Source organism: Mustela erminea, chromosome 10, assembly GCF_009829155.1.
Source record: "Mustela erminea isolate mMusErm1 chromosome 10, mMusErm1.Pri, whole genome shotgun sequence".
In the NCBI taxonomy this organism is placed as follows: Eukaryota; Metazoa; Chordata; class Mammalia; order Carnivora; family Mustelidae; genus Mustela; species Mustela erminea.
In genome coordinates this window covers 16929268-16943471 of record NC_045623.1, presented here as the reverse complement: position 1 = coordinate 16943471, position 14204 = coordinate 16929268, and the positions used below count along the sequence as shown (strand labels likewise).

The following is a 14204-nucleotide window of genomic DNA, read 5'->3' as shown; positions in this document are numbered from 1 at the left end:
CAAGCTTAAGATCTATTTCCTTAGCAAGTTTCGAGAGCATAATACAGTATTATAACTACAGTCACCGTGCTATACCTTAGACCCTCATAACTTATTCATCTTATAACTGAATGTTCTTCTCCTTAGACCAATATCTCCCCATGTGCCCCACGTCCCAGCCACTGGTAACCATTATCCTACTATTTGTTCCTGTGAGTTGACTTCTTTATTTTTATTAAGTCCATGTATAGATGATAGCACGCAGTATTTGTCTTTCTCTTTCTGGCTTTTTTCACTGAATATAATGTCCTGCAGTTACATCCATGTTGACACAAATAGCAGAATTTCCTTCTTTTCCATGACCAAATAACATTCACATTTTCTCTAACATTAAAGTATAATGCACGTACAATCTTATATTAGTTTCAGGTGTACGGTACAGTTATTTGACAATTACATACACTACTCAGTATTACACAGTAAGTGTAATCATCATCTCTCACTATACCGTGGTATTACAATATCATTGACTATATTCTTTTTGCTAGACTTTTCATGTCCATGACCCACATAATCTTCACCCATGCAACACTTAGGTTGTTTCAGTGTCTTGGCAACAGTGCGCAATGCTGAAGTGAACATGGGGTGCAGATGTCTCTTTGAGATCCTGTTTCTTTTCCTTTGGATATACACCCCAAACTGGGATTGCTGCATCACAGGGTAATTTTAGTTTCATTCTTTTTTGAAAAAAAATAAATTGCTGTATCAGTTTACCTTTCTACCAGTGCACAAGGGTTCCATGGTCCCCACAACCTTGCCAACACCGGTTGTCTTTTTTCTTTCCTATAGTAGCAATCTTAAATGTGCCATAATAATATTTCACTGTGGTTTTGACTTGCATTTCCATGATCCTGTGGAAAGATATCCATTCAGGTCCTTTATCCATTTTTAATATTGATTTTTTATTTTTTTTAACATACAATGTACTATTAGCCCCAGGGATACAGGTCTCTGAATCGCCAGGTTTACAGACTTCACAGCACTCACCATGGCACATGCCCTCCCCTATGTCCATCACCCAACCACCCTCTCCCTGCAACCCTCATCCCTGCAACCCTCCGTTTCTTTTGTGAGATTAAGAGTCTCTTATGGTTGGACTCCCTCCTGATCCCATCTTGTTTCATTCCTTCCTTCCCTACTCCCCAAACCCACCCACACTGCCTCTCAAGTGCCTTCTATCAGGGAGATCATATGATAACTGTAGTTCTCTGACTGACTTATTTTACTCAACATAATACCCTCTAGTTCCATCCATGTCCTGGCAAATGGCAAGATTTCATTTCTTTTGATGGCTGCATAGTATTCCATGGTGCGGGTGTGTGTGTGTGTGTGTGTGTGTGTGTGTGTGTGTACACAAATATACATACAAATACCAACTCTTCCTCTTCCATTCATCTGTTGATGGGCATCAAGGTTCTTTCCATAGTTTCCCTATTGCGAGCACTGCTGCTATAAACATTCGGGTGCACATGCCCCTTGAGATCACGACATTTTTATCTTTAGGGTGAATACCCAGGAGTGTGATTGCTAGGTCACAGGGTATCTCTATTTTCAACTTTTTGAGGAACCTCCATGCTGTTTTCCAGAGTGGTTGCACCAGATTGCATTCTCACCAAACCCGTGGGAGGGCTCCCCTTCCTCCACATCCTGGCCAGCATCCATCATTTCCTGACTTGTTTCTTTTAGCCATTCTGACTGGTGTGAGGTGGATCACATTCTGGCTTGGATTTGAGTTTCCCTGATGCTGAGTGACGTGGAGCCCTTAAGCATGTGCCTGATGGCCATCTGGATGTCCTCTTTGAGAAAAGTCTGTTCACATCCACTGCCCATTCCTTGATGGGATTATTTGTCCTTTAGCTGTTGAGTTTGATAAGTTCTTTCTAGATTTTGGATACTAGCCCTTCATCGGATATATCGTTTGAAAGTATCTTTTCCCAGGTTCTCATCCTGAATATATTTCTTTCCCTGGCCAGCCCCGCTGAAGGGAAATCATAACACCTAAAAGGAATACAGTTTCTCCTCTCTTCCCCAAGTTGTCTAGGGGGAGTTTTTAGGCACAGCGGATAGATCAGCAGGAACTCATGTATTTCCTGACAAAGGGTACACCGGTTTCTCCCAGCATTGCTCTTTCATCAGGGCCAGATTTCTGACAGAGAGCTATGCATATTGTTAGAGGAAATAGCATGCTCCTCTCTGCAACCTACCCACTTATGAGCATGCTTTCTTGTTGCTGGATCCCCATCCCCCCATTTCCCCTTCTTACCTATTGGAACAACATGCTTCCCCCAGAGACACACCCAGCTCAGAGGGACTGCTTAACCTGTTGGCTGGGGCGGGGGAGAGCCAACACCAAGAACACACATACCCAGAAAGGGACTGCATTCACAGTCAGCCATGATGTGGCTACGTGCAGTCTGAAGACCGCCTAGAGCACCATGAGGATATAGTAACACCCAATTAAGGCGTGTGGGTTTTGTACACCTTTTCTGATATGAACTTCCTACACAAATGTTTAGATTCGTGCCAGGCATCAGACAAAATGGAAGAAAAACCATGTGAAGAGGAAACGATATTACGGTGTTCAATTATACTGAGTTGTGTAATCGCAGTCTCCATTAACCCCTCCTACCCTTGGGCATAGCCCACAAAACTGTTCAGTAGCATTTCCACATGGCCTCACATAGAGTCTAAGGATACAGTAACTTGAACTGTTATCCCAACGATACACTTTTTTCTCCCCATCCTCTACTGAATGCAAGGTCTTTTGAGTGCCCCTTCCCATTTTCAGAGAGAGACTGCCGTGAGAGCAGAGTAATGTGGTCATCCAGGGAATATTCTCTTTCTTGGTCTACTTCTGTACTTAGTGTGCCACCTTTTGTTGGCCAGGGGACTTCTGACCACACACGGGAACCCCAACAAATCCCAAAGTAAAGGGTGTCCGGGTTGATCTTGGGAAGTGTTGGCCAACATTTAGAATTGTCTCAGGGCTCATAAAGGCTCTTGATCTGCAAGGACCAAGATTATTCCCCTATCCATTCCTGAGGGAGGAACTCCAGATTACTGATCCAGCACCTTATGATTTCCAAGGCAACACACAGACACATGCACAAGCACACACACAACCTCCTCTATTTCCTTTTTCCTCTTCTTTTTTTTAGATGATTTTATATGTTTATTTGAGAGACAGAGATCACAAGTAGGCAGAGGCAGGCAGAGAGAGAGAGAGGAGGAAGTAGGCTCACTAGCGAGCACAGAGCCTGATGCGGTACTCGATCCCAGGACCCTGACATCATGACCTGAGCTGAAGGCAGAGGCTTAACCCACCGATGAGCATGCTTTCATGAGCATGCTTTCACGAGCATGCTTTTCACTGAGCCACCCAGATGCCCATGCACTATTTTCTTGTTGCCAAAAATGTTTACAAGTCTGGGACAGGCAGCTGATTTAGATTCAAGCAAGCGTGGGAGAAACAGCGAGAGGGCAACTCTTGGAACAGCACTGAGCTCCCCACCCAGAAGAGCTCCACAGCCTCAGCCTGGGATGCTGGTGGCAGGGAGAGGCATGTCCTTGGAATGCTGACAAGGAGCAGGAGGATGGGGGGGATGGGTTGGCAACATGGAGTGTGGAAGGCAAGAGAGAGAGAAGTTGGGAAGGTGAGAGGGAGAGATGGCCTCTGGCCTCTTGCTGGGGGCAGCTCCAAAGCCCTGAGCACGCCGTACAGGGGCCTCTGGGGACACTGCAGTCCTTCCAGTCGGAGTCGGTGTGCAAAGAGCAAGGGCTCCCGCTACTCTTTCTATCCCTATGAGTGCTGATCCAAGACTCCAGGCCTGAGCGGACCTCGCATCTGTTGCTGCTCTTCCCTGCGGGCAAAATGCAGGCGTGTCCCCAGGCAGAGGGACAGAATTCTAGACTCGGCCAGAATATCTTTCAAAATGGAAAGTGAGAAAAAAGACTTGTGGGAAGGAAGGAACAAAACCACCGTTGACCTTTTACACCGCAGGTCGGAACCACAAGTACAGGTGCACGTACAGGTGCATTTTTTTTCAACTAAGCATACTACTTTAAAAATATGTTCTCTTCCTTATGATTGTCCTTATAACATTTCTTTCCTCTTGCTTACTTTGTTTTATGGATACAGTCCAGGGTCCACAGACTTGCACAAGGGCACGTAATCATCTCCTTATGTCTTCAGTAAGGCTTCCAGTCAACAGGTGACTCTTACTACCTCGGTCATGGGACGTCAAAACTTAAACACAGAGCTTTTCACTTTGAGGGTCAGCACCCTTAACCCTGAAATTCTTCAAGGGTCAACCTGCATCTCTACTTACAAAGGACATGCTTAAATACAGAAAATTTTCAAAGCATCCACACACAAACATAGTAGAGTCCATACACACATTCCATAAGGTTGCAGGGTAACAGCTATACAAAAATCACTTGTGTTTCTATGCACTACCACGGAACAAACTGAGCAGGAAATTAAGAAAGCAATGCCACTTACAGTAGCACCAGAAACAGTAAAATATTCAGGCATCAGTTCATTGTAGGAGAAGTAAGACTTGTTCGCTGAAAGTATAAAACACTGCTGTAGGCGACTAAAGACCTCATGGGAAAAGCCCCTGTGTGCATGTATGGATGATTTACTGTAGTTCCTACCGCAATACTACAGAGAGACCTACAGAGTCAATACGTTCCTATCAATAGTCTTACTCTGCATCTTCAAATGCTGTCAATCGCTTGCAGTACACTGCCTTTCACACATCGTCGTTTTCCTCTCTTAAAGATACATAGGGCCTTGTTCATATTTTCCATTGATCTATTTTTCATTTTCAAGTGATGGAAAACTATTACAATAAATGTTTTCATCTCCTTATCTGGTGGTTCTCACATCTGTGTGCGCTCTGCCTTATTTTCAGGTGACAGATCTGTCTGCTGATTAGGGGTCATTTCTCCTGTGAGAGGGCCAGACCCTGTTCCCTCTACTGCTTTCCAATAAGTGCCCCTGAGTTGCAGACCCTGGCTCGTGGAAATTGTATCAAACAAGATACTGAGTTACGAAAGATGAAGTTTGGGATTTAGTAAGAGCTGAGGGGGTGCCTATGTGGCTCAGTCAGTTAAGCGTCTGGCCTCAGCTGACATCATGACCCCTGGGTCCTGGGATCGAGCTCCGCATTGTGCTCCCTGCTCAGCACGGAGCCTGCTTCTCCCTCTCCCTTGATGCTCCCCTCCTTAGATTCTCTCTCTCTCTGTCATTGTCAACTAAATGAATCAAAACTTAAAGAAGAGATCGAGAGCTCTTATGCTCCTGAACCTCCAGGGAATTGATGACAAGGTCCACGAAGGAGCAGGCCAATATGCCTTGGGGCTTTTCGAGTTGCAAAAGGGCACATGCAAAGGCATGATACATGGTTTTGGAAGCTACCTCAGCAACAGATTTGGCCATCACGGCCCCAAAATCCATGATCCACCAGTCACTCTGTGCACACATTATCCTGCTTTAACTGTGGCCGATGCAAATTACTGCAAGAAACATCAGAGCATTCCATAAGAGCACATCCAACAAATATGGGAATGACATAAAGGGGTGTATTCCTAAACCGGTCCCCCAAATCATAAATCATATGCAATATCAAGTTTACTCACATTTTCAAGAGTCAAATTCTGAGGTACCAGCAAAGCACCTGAGATCCCGGCAACACTAACTGCAGGAACCTGCTTCCCACAGGATGACACGCTCTGACCCAGACAAGAATGTATTATCTCTGAGTTTTCTTCTTTTAACTTTTGTTTATGTATTTGACAGAGAGAGACACACAGCGAGAGAGGGAACACAAGCAGGAGGCATGGCAGAAGGAGAAGCAGGCATCCCACTAAGCAGGGAGCCTGATGTGGGGCTCGATCCCAGGACCCTGAGATCCTGACCTGAACCAAAAGCAGACACTTAACCACTGAGCCACCCGGGTGCACACCATGGAGCTCTTTGGGGTGATTTCCCATGGCCATGCTTACGTAGCTGATGTGACCACTTCTAGGAAATGCGGCCGTATTAATCAATGGATTCTAAATTTGGTTCCTTAAATAATTCTTCACACATCAGATACACCTTCTTGAGAGCATGCCAGAGAGGGGCCTTCCCAGGGCTCACTAGCTTTCGGGTTGTCCGAACAGGATCTTCACTAGATGTTAACAAGGAAAACTGACCTGGGTACTTCCTCTTTCTTCTTTCTCTCTTTCTTTCTCTTTCTCATTCTCTCTCTCTCTCTCTCTCTTTCTGTCTTTTTCTTTCTGTTTCTCCCTTCCACCATACTTCCCCTCTCCCTTCCTCCTTCCTTCCATTCTTACCTTTTCATTTTCTCTCTTCCTCCCTCTCTCCCTTCTCTTCCTTTCTTTTCTTCCTTCCATCCTCCCTTCCCTCCTTCTTTCCTTCTTCCTTTCCTTCTCTTCCTCTTTCTTTCTTTCTATCTGCCTTCTTTCTCCCGCTCCCTCTGCCTAGCAACCTTCTTATACACAATAAGCAAAGAAAGAAAGAGGAAAAGAAAGAAAGAAAGAAAGAAAGAAAGAAAGAAAGAAAGAAAGAAAGAAAGAAAGAAAGATCTTTAAAAAGAAGGCATAAAAGTCAACACCAAGATTTGACATGAAACTAATACATGCTGCATGTTAAGGGCAGCAGATTTTTATTTTTTTTTTTCAATTATTTCAAGGGATATCTGGGAGGCTCATTTGTTTAAGTTCAATCTCTGGCTCAGGTCAGGATCCCAGGGTCCTGGGATAGGCCCCATGTCCAGCTCCCTGCTCAGTGGTGAGTCTGCTTGTCCTTCTCACCCACCCTCCCCCTGGCCACCACTCCTGCTCTCTCAAGCACTCTCTCTCAAATAAGGAAATAACATGCGTTTAAAAAACACTGGGTGAGCCTGGTGGTGGGTATTATGGAGGCTATGTATTGCATGAAGCACCGGGTGTGGTACATAAACAATGAATTTTGGAACACTGAAAGGAAATGAAGAAAATAAATAAAAACTTCTAAACAAAACCAACAACAATGCAATTGTCCTCTCTGGAATCAACCAACTTAGGGGCCTACTTTCCTGTTCCTGTTGCCTACACCACCCTCCATTTCTCTTCACTACCTACCTGACCTACATCCTTCCGCAAGAATGGAGACAGCTCTGAGGTACTGCTGACCCCGGAGGTGGGGCCAGAGAGAAGTCTACACATGGTACAATGGGCTGCCTTTGGAGTCAGCCATAACGTAGCTACAGGCACTTAGAAATGGGCCCGATGTACCATTAGGAATGAGCACTGTGACATTCGGGGGTACAGATTTTACGTATGGTATTGACATCATCTTCCTTGCAAAAATATGTGTAGACTCAAGCAGGAGACCATGGGATCAGAAGATTGAAAGAAAACCATGTCAATGGAAAGATACTAAGTTACCAAAGTTACTCTGATGTGTAGAGCTGTTTTGTATGTTAGCCCTTATCTCCACCACAGAAGTCAGAAAATGTTCAACAGGGTTTCCACTTGCCTTCAGATTCAATCTGAGAATACAGTAATTTAAACTGTGAACCCAAACCTTCCATTCTTTTTCCTAACCTGTGTTGAATACCAGGGATTTCAATTGCCCTTTCCCATTTCCAGTGAGACTGCAGTGAGGGCAGACAATAATGTGGTGCATCCAGGGAACATTCTGTCTCTTGGTCTCCTTCTGTTCTTAGTGTGCCAACTTTATTCAGCCAGGGCACTTCTGAGTGCACATGGAAAACCCAGCAAATACTAAAAGGGTAGGGTCTCTGGGTTTCTCTTGGGAAATGCAGAGCAATAATTAGGATTCCCCATGGGCTCAGAATGGCTCTTGATCTGCAAGGACCAATCTTCCCCATTCTTTTTTTCTTTCTTTCGTTCTTTCGTTCTTTCTTTGGTTCTTTCTGTCTGTCTGTCTGACTGTCTTCCTTTCGTCCTTCCTTCCTGTCTTTTATTTTTTAAAAGGTTTTATTTACATTTTTGGCAGACAGACAGCACAAGTAAGCAGAGTGTCAGGCAGAGGGAGAGAGAGGGAAGCAGCCTCTCTGCCAAGGAAGGTCTCCATGTGAGCCTTGATCCCAGGACCCTGCAATCATGACCTGACCTAAAGGCAGCCGCTTCACTAACTGAGCCTCCCATCACCCTGACCACATCCTTTCCTTCCTGGGAGCGGTGGGCAAGGGGCTATTTCTGGATTCCCTATGCATGCAGGTATCTATTTTGTTTGTTTGTTTGTTTGTGTTTTGATTTTTCTCTGTGTGTCTTTGTTTTTGTTTTTTAGCTAGTCTCCATCACCAACGTGAGGTCCCTGAGGTGAAGAGTTGAGCCCGCCATGTGTCCTTTCATGCACATTTGATATCCAGGCACATATCATGATTTTCATGTCGGCAAAAATAGATCAAACTCTGGGAATTGCCTTCCATCTGCCCTACTTCCTCTGGGCATGTTTCCTGAGTTGCTGGTGTGTGGGAGTCCTATTTCCCACCCCACTGAAGGAAGACCCTATAGTAAACCATACCACATCCCCGGGGATCTCTTTTATCCTTTCCGTGTAATTCTCTCTGGCTCTCAGTGTGTCTGTGCTCCTAAAGACACCTCTGACTAGGACGCCCCGGGCTCCTGGAGCTACTTTGTACCCAGTTACCCAGTCCGAGAATGGGGTGTAAGTGCCGAATATGACCACTAGGCCCACCTAACTCTCCTCCCCAAAGGCACTCAGATGCCCATTAAGAGGTACAGGAGGGTGACATCCCCTTTCCTGGCCTGGGGGAGACTAACTCAGGAACACAAGTTACCTCACGGTTCTCTTGCCCCTGTCAGGACAAACTTCCCCTACAGTGGTTGTTGAAAACCACCCCTTTCGCAGCCATGAACTCAAAATGGCCACAGACTTAAGGAGAAGAGCCATAGCAATCATTCAAGATGATTACGCAACAGAAAATGGTCAGGACTTTGCATTTAGTGAAGAGTTCTGTCACTGTAGCAAGAGTGAAATATGTAACAAGAAAACTTAAGATGAACAACCTTGCTGCATCCAACATTACCACTGAGAAAAGGAACAGAGAAGACACTGATAAAGAGACAATATTTGCAGATAAATACCCAATGAGGACTCCCATACGCAAGACATAAGGGTACTTTGAACTCACTGAATGGGCAGAAGGGACACGCTGCTAATAAAAAGCGAGCATAAGACTCGGATACACATGTTCCCAAAGAAGACACATGCACGGTTCATAAGCCCATAAAACGGTCATCAATGTGACTAGTCTGCAGGGCAATGTATGCCAAACCAGGGACCATTTTGCACGAATGAGTGTGATTCTGTACAAAAGACAATGCCAGATGTTGCTGAGAAGCATTTTTATTCTTTTTTTCTTCTTTCTTTTTTTAGATTTTATTTATTTATGGAGCAGAGTGAGAGAGCACAAACAGGGTAGAAGCACTGGGAAAGGGAGGAGCAGGCTCCCTGCTGAACAAGGAGCCAATGCAGGGCTGGATCCCAGACCCCGGAATCAAGTCATGAGCCAAAGGCAGACACTTCACCAACTGAGTCACCCAGGAGGCCCTGGCCATTGATTTCTTAGATATGATACCAAAATTCTCACTAATGAAAGAACAAATTGATCAACTGGACTGTGTCACCATTTAAAACATTGGTGTTTCAGAAGACATTGGTGAGAGAACGCAAAGTCATGTCACACATAGAGAGAAACTAGGTGTAATTTCCATACCTGCTGAAGGTCTCCTAAGAGAACACTGAATGAACGCTCAAAAGTCTGAGTGAAATAAGTCAAGCAAAGAGAGTCAATTATCATATGGTTTTTCACTTATTTGTGGAGCATAACAAAAAGCATGGATGACATGGGGAGTTAGAGAGGAGAAGGGAGTTGGGGTAAATTGGAAGGGAAGGTGAATCATGAGAGACTATGGACTCTGAAAAACAATCTGAGGGGTTTGAAGGGGCAGGGGGGGTGAGAGGTCGGGGTACCAGGTGGTGGGTATTATAGAGGGCATGGATAGCATGGAGCACTGGGTGTGGTGAAAAAATAATGAATACTGTTATGCTGAAAATAAATAAATTATTTTTTTAAAAAAGTCAATAGGAAGAAGACAAACAATCCAATTTTAAACGGGTCAAAGAAAAGGGCCTGGGTGCCTCAGTTGGTGAAGTGGCTGCCTCTGGCTCAGGTCACCATCTCAGGGTCGTGCGGTCTAACCCCCGACCCCTCCATCACTCTTCCCGCTGAGCAGGGAGTGTGCTTCTCCTCTCCCTCTGGCCTCCTCACCCTACCCCAAAGCCCCGCTCTTGCTCCCCTTCCCTCTCTTGCAAATAAATAAATAAAACCTTTCAAAAAGGACATAAAATAAAATGGATTCAAAGATTTGTAAAAACACTTTAGCAAAGAATACACATGGAAGAGATGGAAGAATAGCGCACGACCTACATCATTAGTTATTAGGAAAATGGAAATTTAAACCACTATCTGTCAATGAAAATGGCAAAAACTAATGGAATCTCCATTCTGAGTCATAGCAAGGAGTCATAGCAAGGAGTCATAGCAAGGAGCAAAGTCACCTCCTTGCTATGATTTCTCATACACTGCGCATGGGAATTTTAAATTCTACAACCACTGCAGAAATAGTTTGGAAATTCTTTTTTTTTTTTTTGATTGACTGAAGACAGAGCGACTAAAAGTGAGTGGAGGGAGGGGCAGAGAGAGAGGGAGAGGCACAGAAGCTCAAGTAGACTCCCACTGACCATAGAGCCCTACCTGGGGCTCTGTCTCACCACCAATGAGATCATGACTTGAGCCAGAATCAATGTCAGACGCTTAACTGACTCAGTCACCCAGGCACCCTAACAGTCCAGAAATTCTTCAAAATATTAAACCTATACCTACCATAGACCATCCCCATTCCACTCAAATGAAAAAAGAAATGGTACATTCCAAAAAAGCTACTGACTATTTCTAATTGTCATTCATCTCCATCCACAGAGGAATGACCACCACAAATTGTGACATATCCAGCTCATGGAATACTATGCGGTTTCGCAGAGTAATCTCGTCGCTTACATAAAACTATGGGAAGACATTTTCTTTTGCTCTGATAATACCTCAGAGCCAGAAAACATCAAAACAAAATAATTTACATAGCATACGATGGTGTTAAGAGAAAACCTTAGAAATTGCAAATAATTCTACTGTAACAGAAAGCCAATCAATGCTTTCTGGCATGCAAATGGGAGGGAGGAAATGCTAGAAGGACAAGGAAACTTGTGGGGGCGATAGATACCTCCACTACCGGGGTGATGCATATATATGCTCAAACTTAATAGACGTAGGACTTTAATTACATAAACTTTACTGCATGGAAATTATATCTCAGCGTCCCTGTAGAAACGCTTTAAAATACAAAAAAGACCTTTCATACCCTGAAACTCAATAAGTGGTTTTGATATTTCCCCAAAAAATCAACTATATGATTTGCAAGCTCAAAGGAGGCAATGCATCATTTCTTGGGATACGAAAATGAATTTATCTCTCTTCATCTGAACCTCAAGAGAATATAAATGGAAGGCACAGTATAGAAGCATGTTTCTCTCTGACAAAGGACTTTTCTCCAGAATTGGGTATCATCTAGTCTAAGAAGATCATCAAAAGAATAAAAGAAATGGCCAAAAGACTCGAAATGAAACTTCACAAAACAAGACGTATCACTGCTTCTAATACTAGCCCACGAAGAGACACAACTCTTTAGTCATGAGGGAAAGAAATCAGTATACAACGAGATACCATAGCATATGGTAATTGCTTCATAAGCATAGGAAAACCCAATGAGATACCTGCTACACTGGTTTCTTTTTTCTTTTCTTTTCTTTTTCTTTTTTTTTTAAGCAGGACCCAACATGGGGTTCCAGTCCTGAAATCGAGACTTGAACAGGGATTAAGACTTGCATGCTGATCTTTCTGAGCCAAACAGGTGCCTCCAGAAAAGGTTTCGAATGCTCGCTCCTATCTTCACTACAGCTGTGACCTGGGACCTGTGACAAAGATCTTGGGAAGCTTGGTGTTCTTTGTATTTTTTTTTCTCATCAGGAAATGATACCATCTGAGTTACAAGATAGTTCCTAATATTAAGTATGATCACCTGATACTGTACAGGAACTATACTTTTTGCATAGAAGATAGTTGACCTGGAATTCTCCTTTACACATTTTCAAAAGCACAGACAGACCACTGGCTAAGAACAGACATGCTGTTTTGAAATAAATATCCTTTCCCCTTTTCCAGAAAGAAATCATGTACACATTAAAGAAAAAAAAAAAGGAGAGGAACCAACTTGCATGGAACAACGTTCCCAAAACCCTGAAGCAGGTCTACTTTCCATTCCAGTAGACCCGAGATGAAAGTCTTGATGAGGTCCAATCCTGGCAGTCTTCTCCGTGTGGAGGCCACTGAGAAAGTCCACTCTGGCCCTACACGATCTGGACTAGCACACAAGTGTTCCTCAGAAAGATCAACAACGACTCAGCTCGAAACAGCCTGAGCAATTTGTACAACTGTGCTTGAGTTTAAGACCAGCTCCACTGCAGAACCAGGATTCACCCCTGAATCTAAGCCAGGATGTTCACAGATACCATTTCCAAAATCTCTGTTACAGGCCTTGGCACGCTCCACAGGTGGGAAAACAGGCACAAGACTATCAATTGAGAGAAATATCAATCAACACTCAAGATGCATTACTAAATAATGTCCAGCAACTACTAAAATGCAGGCAAGTTCTCTTTCAAAAGCCATGGTTTGAGGAACACAGACTTCTACATCTTCATGATTTGGGGTTGGAAGTTGGTTGCAACACCACACCAGCAACCCAAGAATAAACAGATAAACTAGAATTCATCATCTTAAAAGCCTTTTGTTTCAAGGGTCACTATCAAGGAAGTGAAGTGAAAAGTGAGGTCTGCTAGCTACTATGCATGTAAAGAACCCTCCTATAACTAAGCAGTCAGTAAAAAGACAGCCAGTATAGGAATGGGGAAGCGAGCTTGAGTAGACTTTCTCGAAAGGACAATACCATTGCAACAATGAACACATGAAAAGATGCTCAATTTCATTAGTCCCTAGGGAAATACAAATCTAAAGCACGGTGAGATCCCACGTCACCCCCACTACCATGACTTCAAGCAAAGAGACAATACATGTGTCGGGAAGCTTGTAGAGAAATGGAATTCTTACATATTCCTGGTGGGAATGTAAAAGGGTGTCCCTGTTCTGCTTTGGAAAAGAGGCTGGCAGTTCCTCAAAAAGTTGAACACAGGGTCCCGTATGATGCAGCAATCCCACTCTTAGCTAAATAGCTAAGGAAATGGAAATGAAATGTCCACCTAATGGGAAAACAAGTCTACCTAACACAGACTTGCAGTAAGAAGAAAAATGACAGACTTGGGACAGGAAACCGTTTTCTTCCCTTTCTTTTCCTCCTTTTGTAAGACTTTATCTATTTATGTATTGGAGGGCGGTGGAGCGAGCCAGAGAGAGTGAGAGAGAGCACAAGAGGGGAGAAGGCCAGAGGGAGAAGCGGACTCCACATGGAGCTGGGAGCCTGATGCCGCACTTGGTCCCGGGCCTCTGGGATCACCACCAGAGCCAAAGGCAGTCGCTTAACCGGATGAGCCCCCAGGGGCCCCAGAAACGGTTTGCAAGATTCATTGCATACACTAAGTCTGGGTTCTGTTTTCTGTTTTCCTGGGGGCTTTTTATTTTCGTCTGTCTGGGGCTCTTTCATTGTTGTTTTCTGCTTTCTTTTGTTTAGTTTTTGCTGTAAAGAAAGCTTTATTTACTACATACATGCTAAGAAAGTATTGTAAATGGAGGAAGGTCCGAATACTTTGAAAACCTTTTCAAATACAAAGCAACTAAAGATGGCTAAACTGCTAGCATGTTTCTCTTGTGTTTTAACGGCTAGAGAAAAAACCTAGAGAAGACCTGGAGAAGAACATCCAGATAGGCTTTGACTTTAGACATTTCCCTCACTAGAAAAGCCTTAAGATCTGTTGAACCGCTGTTGAGAAGTGGGATGAGTTCATGAGAGCCCTTAAGAACACCTGTTGCGAAGGGCGCCTGAGTGGTTCCTTT

At 43.9% G+C, this 14204-nt stretch overlaps 1 long non-coding RNA gene across 1 annotated transcript in view; it reads right to left on the bottom strand.

The window, feature by feature from the left end:
- Nucleotides 1–14204, bottom strand: part of LOC116567601 — a 42800-nt gene that overhangs the window by 18562 nt on the left and 10034 nt on the right. The window lies entirely within an intron of this gene.